This window comes from Glycine max, chromosome 1, assembly GCF_000004515.6.
Source record: "Glycine max cultivar Williams 82 chromosome 1, Glycine_max_v4.0, whole genome shotgun sequence".
Lineage (NCBI taxonomy): Eukaryota > Viridiplantae > Streptophyta > Magnoliopsida > Fabales > Fabaceae > Glycine > Glycine max.
Window position 1 is genome coordinate 46,789,806 of NC_016088.4, and position 6,954 is coordinate 46,796,759.

Consider the following 6,954-nt stretch of genomic DNA (forward strand, 5'->3'; position numbering starts at 1 on the left):
GAACACCTAGTTGTCTGGTTTTGTTCATTGCATAACAGGCCAGACAACTACCTTAAGGGGATTATTAATAGGTTAGTGTTCTTTTCAATACATTTGCATTGTAATACCTCAACGTACAATACCAGTTTTTAATTGTTACTCATCTGGAACAGTGCTTTAAAAGGTCTTGATGATGCTCCATAGCCTAAATCAAAGGCTTCTGCTAGGTGGATTGTCATCAAGGTACGTCATTTACATAAAACTTCCACTTATATATATTTCTTTATGTGTCTGTACACTAGTTGTTTAATTAATATCCAAATTTCATTATGTATTTAGTGTAATAGGCAAAAAGGAAGTACTGAGTGCGGCTACTATGTGATGCACTGGATGTCCACCATCATTTTAGGAACTTTTAGGAATAATTGGGAAGCGGTAAGTTTATTTCAAACAAAATCGATTTATTTATAATTTCTATTACATTATTAACTTATTATGATTTATTTCATCATGCAGTATTTTAACGATCCTAGACCATTGGAGCCAGAGAGATTAAAGGCATTGCGGATCCAGTGGGCACAGTTTTATCTCCGAGTTAGAGATCAGGCCTGGGATTTAGGGACAGTGGTTTTTTCCTTAGTTTACTTTGGTTTAACATTTTTTACATTTTCTATGTAATATGAACATTGAATTCATTTGATGATTGTTCTTTATGATAAATCAATTATTTGATGTTTATTATCATTAAAACTGCTTGAAAGCAGAATAAAATGTTTATTTGCTGTGAATTGGGCTTGAAATTGCATTTGACAGATACAATTTTGGGTTTACTGTAAAAATAAAAAGTATATATAAAAAAATACTTGAAAATAACATCGGTTATTAACAAAAACCGATGTTAATATCATAAACAACATCGGTTATTTACAAAAACCGATGTCGACATGAACCTTAACATCGGTTGTAATAGAAAACCGATGTTAACGCTTGTAAATTAACATCGGTTATTTGTATATAACCGATGTCAGCATTTGTATTTTAACATCGGTCATCTGTAGATAACCGATGTCAACTCTTGTACATTAACATCGGTTAGTTATAAATAACTGATGTGAACATTTGAATATTAACATCGGCTATCTACTCATAACCGATGTTATACACAAAGAACTACACCAAATAAGTGTATGCATCATCAACGTTGACATCGGTTTTCTAGAAAAACCGATGTTAATGGAATATATTAACATCGGTTATCGTAGGAAACTGATGTTAATATATTACATTAACATCGGTTTTTCTAGAAAACTGATGTTAATATAACATATTAACATCGGTTTTACTGCAAAACTGATGTCAACGTTCATCATGTGTCCACTTTTTTTATTGTTGTTCATTGTGTTTAACATTGGGTATTTAGAGAACCGATGTTGTCATATATATGTTAACATCGGTTCTACAAAACCGATGTTAACATTGATACATTCAACATCGGCACTTTCAACATCGGTTTTAGAACCGATGTAGAATGTTCTAAATAACCGATGTTGAAAGTGTATTTTCTAATAGTGAGTGTTTGTGTTCACTGTTATTACTATGTAGGATTTACTTGCTCTTAAGTAGTATTTTTATGCATCAATTAGTTTTTTATGCTAAGATTTTTTAATTTTGGCCAAAAAAAATTATTCCTTTTGTTGGTTGACTCTTCTAGAGTTACTTTTACTATAAATTCTTACTTTGGGGGCTTAGGTTCTTTTTCTTTAAAAAAAGAATAAACAAAATATGAATAAGTGAATATAAGAAGATATATTATAAGAATAAACATAAATTGTTGTGTGTAAAATTATAGTTAAATTAATCAATAGGTTCCTAACTAGTTAGGATTTTTAAATAAGTTTTTAAATGCTAAAAGTTTGTAATTAGGTTCTGAATTTATAAAAAATTTAATTAGATTCCTCGAACACTTTTTTAAGGTTTCATTTAATAACTACTATCACAAAAATTGTATTTTGTGGCAATTAAAAATATTGTTTCTAGCCGTTATAAATGACCACAAATTACTTTTCTCGTGGTTAAAATAGTTGTCAAGACCACATGTGTCAATAATTATTTTTGACAGCTTTTATTTGAGCACTAGTATTTTTGCTAGGAAAATTATTGCAATTACTGCCAGTTAAAACCCACTGGATTATATGCATGCATTGTTTTCAAACTTTACATATATGCTTGTTATGATGTTATCATAAAACCTATGAGTGTTACATTTATCAATTAAATACTATGTAGTTAAGTGTGATTAATTTGTAGATATTTTGGATATAAGCCACTACATCAGAACTTTTGTAGGGAAAGTGTGTAAGAGAAAACAAAACATGTTTAAAATACTTGTATTTTTTTGTGATAATGAAAGCAACTTAGTGTTACCATCATTGGATGCATTAACTGTCCATTTAATTATTTTAAAATTTTGTGTCCTATTATCAATTATCAATGTTGTTTTGGTTATTTAGTGTTATTAGGAAATCGAAGTTGGTAGATTTTTTCATTCTTGTATATAACATACTGACTTTATGGTTTTTAGGATGGAAAAATGAAAGGTTTATTAATTTAAAAGGGCCTCAAAATTTGACCCAACAAAGACAACCATAAAATGAAAGTTGTACCAGTAACCATAAAAGATTATGCCTATACCACAAATCGATATGCAAGAAATATAACAAACTAAACCACCCATACAAACATAGTAACTTTATTTGAAATACTATAATATCATATAAAGTTTTTTGTTACCCAAGACTATTGTGTTTTCAAAGTTAACTTTGATGCTTTGTCTCATTTGGAATAACCGTAAGCAATCTTGGGTTGGCCAATGCTAGGTTTAGTTTCGGTCATTATATGAATGACATTAACTACCGCTTAGTGTTGACCTAAACTTAGTCGAGACAAAAGTTTGCTTAATTTTAGGCTTTAAGCGTTGATGTTGATGTCAACATATAATATATCAATGTTGAATTGTTGTTTAACATTGACTTTTGCCATGTAATGGGCTTATGATTGACAATAAATGCTTAATTTGTTGTAGTAATCTTTTTCAAAAAAAATGGTAATCTTTAGTATCATTTAAGAACTAAAATGAGGATTCTTAAATTTTTTAGGAATTGAAAATCTATATAATTATACAAACAAGGCCCTAACTACTTTTTCTCTATCCTATTGACACCTGTCCACTGTCCATTCTCTGTCCTGTTGACACCTGTCCAGTTGTAGGCCTTCATTTTCTCATCTTTTTCTCATTGTCGTGTTTAATGCTTCTTCTTTCCTCATTCCCGTGTGTTGCCACCTGTCCTGTTGATTGCTCACTTCAGTGCACGTGTGTTGTCTCTTTGTTTATGTTCATCCTCTTTGTTTATGTTCGTCTGTCTTGTCCCTTTTTGCTTCTTCCCTTTTTTGCTTTCCATTTTTTTCCCATTTCTTCTTTTCGCATTTTCTGTGCTCACTCCGTTCACTATTTTTCTCCTTTGCGCTTGCTTTCTGAACTTTTGGTTTGTGTTGCATTTGCTTTTTTTTCCGGTTATGTGTTCATTGTCAGTTTAGCTTTTTTAGTTTCCTTTGGACTAAAGTGCTGAGAACATGCGTGAGCTTTGCCTGATTCTGATTTACATTGCTACTGTTTATGTCTTTTTGTTCATTTTGATGCCTACAACTGTTTCTATTTTGTTTTTTTTTTAAACAGGTTTGCATGCATGTGTTCGTTTTGGCCTTTATGTTCGTTTGCATGCATGTGTTAAAAAACATTTACCTTTGCGTTTGTTTTTTATGTGTATTGTTTTGGACTCTTCATTATCCTTCATGTTTAAAGCTTTGCCTTTGTAGTTGGGTTTTTTTGTGTATATTTGCTTTGTATTGAAAAAAAATATATATACTTGAGCTTTGTCTCATTTTTATTGTCATTTAGTTTCGTTGTATTTGGTTGTATATTGTTTTGGACTGAAAACAAATGTTGTCTCATTTTCATTTTTTCTTTAGACTAAAAATAAATGTAACCTTTGTCTCATTGTCATTCTCATTTTGATTAGTACTGTTTGACTTCTTCTATATCCAGTCGTGAAGCTGTCATTTGATTCTTCTTTTTCCAGGTTTGTGTATGGTTATTGTGTTTCTGTCCGTTCTCATTGTTGTGTTAAAATCTTTTATTACTTTTGTATTTGTTTTTTTTTATTTCCTCTATTTTTGTCCATTTTTTTCCCTGTTACCCTTTACCTTTTTGTTGGGCTTTACTGACGTGTGTTGCTATTTTCTTCTGTTATATGCAGGTTTCTATTTTCGTCCAACTTTTTTTGCCGGATTGCTCCTGTTTGCCACTGTTTGCAAAACCAAAAAGGTTTGCTAATGTCTGCTGTTGTTTTGTTCTTACCACGCTTTTAGTTATGCATTTCTGTTTGGCGGGGTTTTTTGCAATGACAAAAGGGTTTTTAATGTTGGTATTGTCCCAACTATTTGTTCCTGTTGAATGTGATTCCTATTTTCTTTGTATTAGTCTCTCTTTTTGTGATTCGCAATGGTCTTTATTATCTGTGTTGTAGTGATGTCTCACAAAGAAAATCTGATATCTGAGTTACACACCAGAAAAGGAACATGGAAAATAGTTGTGCATATCACTGATCTTTGGCATGCTCGAAAGCAAAATAGTAAACAAACAATTGAGATGGTGTTGATGGACCAAACGGTTATTGTTTTGTTCTTTCTGATTGTTGTTATTACTAATTTGTATTGTATGTCATGTCACTTCATTTTATGATTTAAGTGTTTCAGGGTTCAAAAATTGGAGCTACTCTCTGGCAAGAACTCTTCACTGAATTGCGGGACAAGTTATAGTGTGGTTCTTCGTATTTGATTCAAAACCTGAGGATTGTTGACAACCAATCTGAATACAGAGTCAACCCAGCTCCATATTTGGTTTATTTCCTAAAAACTACATCTGTCAAGGAAATTCACCGTCCAGAAATTCCTTCTAATTTTTATCTCATAACTCCTTTTACTGATATAATCTCTGGCCTCGCACCACGCCATACTTTAGTTGGTCTGTTTGTTTAGTTTTTTGTTTAACCAACAATTTTATATGCATCTTTGTGTCAGACTAACATTTGTCTTGCCTGACCATGTTTGACAAGATATTGTTGGTGTCATTGCTGATCTGATCGATGTTAAGACAGTTAATCCCCCTCACAGGATGACAGTCAGGCTCAGGGATAACAGGTATTCAAATCTGCTAATTTTACACACACACACACACACACACACACACACACACACACACACACATATATATATATGTATGTTCAGACACTAAAAAAATCAGATGATTGCAGTTTGTCCTTATTATTTTATATGATGATATATGATATATGATATAATGAATGGGTTAGCAACAACTAACATACTGATTGTGATTGTTTGGTCATAGTAACTGCGACATTCTAATAACTGTTTGGGAGGACTATGCTATTCAGCTACATGATGCTATTGACAAAAACCTTCTGCTTTAGGAACCATTGGTTGTTATGCTGACCCTAGGTAAAATCAAGGATGCTACAGGTGTGTCTGGTGTTGGTTAGTCTTTATTATATAGATTGATTTACTCTGGGTAATAAATATGTATGTTGTTGATGATATTGATGGATATCATTCCAGACAAGTATCCTTTAAGCGTGTAGAGTATCAATTTTGGATCTAAATTGTATGTCAACGCTGATATTACAGAGATACACGAATTTCGTCAAAGGTTTGTCATTAAATTTGCATTTTAACAGTATTGGTATACTGCAACGTTTATGTTTTTTAGTTCCTTTGCATTTTTTATACGCTTTAATGGTTGAACTCTAATTTTATATATTGTTGTCCATTCAGTTTGTCTGTGCCATTTTATTTTGGTAGGATGATCAATGATAAAGATGGTTCTCAGTCCCAATCTAGCCAGAGTAATGTGGTGGAAAAATTTCTGCTGAATGCTCAAGTGGTCAGTATAGGTGAAATCAACAATCTCAGACAGGTTAATAGTTGAACAATGCTTTTGTTAATATGGCCTCTACCACATGTTTGTTTCCTCATCTATTATTCACCATGTTACAGGATTGTTACTGCTTAACTGTTGGAACAGTTGACGAAATCATTATTGATGCTCCATGGAGTTATGACAGTCGTCCTAACTGTACAACGACATTTGATCCATCAAAAGGTGGCTGAGCTTGTCGTTCTTGCCATATCAGTGTGGTCGATACAGTTCCACGGTTAGCCATGATCATTTTTTGTACTGATTATTTATTTACACGCTTTGCTGTTTTAGCAAATTTCCCTGAAATTTCTATGGATGTCAAGGTATAAATTAAATGTTAGGATGGAGCATAATGGGGACAAAGGAAACTTCCTTCTCTGGGATGCAACATGTATCAAGCTGTTTGGTAAAACTGCTGGAGAATGTCGAGATGAGTTGATAGTGGTATGTTCTACACAATTGAACCATAGATTAAATAATGATTCTGTGATTTGTCATTGATACCATTTATTTCACCTGTCTAGACTGGGGATGATATTAAGGTATTTCCAACGTGTGTTGATGAAATCCTGTTGAAAACTTGGGCTGTCAGATTTAAGTTTCGTTCACAATTACGCCAATCATTTGTGTTGGATGTGAGTGAAGAACTCCATCATATTCAATCATTGATAGCCACCCTTGGGTTGAAGGTAATAACTAAATAAGTTTATCACAGTATAAGGTCAACAACAATAAATGGTGTTTCTCCTGTGTTAATATTTTTCATGCAGGAACAATCAAGTAAGGGAAAAGGAATAGCTGTTGAGCCAAAAAGTTCACCACCAATTTTTGTTCCCACGGTGGGTCTTTTGTTTCAATATTGCATCATGTCAAATATTTACTTATGATATTGTTCTTAATATATATATTGGTAAATGTGTTCA

At 32.4% G+C, this 6,954-nt stretch overlaps 1 long non-coding RNA gene across 1 annotated transcript; it reads left to right on the top strand.

The window, feature by feature from the left end:
• The first annotated feature begins 6,609 nt into the window (after positions 1 to 6,609).
• LOC121173991 (uncharacterized) lies at positions 6,610 to 6,954 on the top strand. Its single transcript, XR_005889606.1, has 2 exons — positions 6,610 to 6,720; positions 6,802 to 6,954. It is a non-coding gene; the product is annotated as an uncharacterized lncRNA (long non-coding RNA).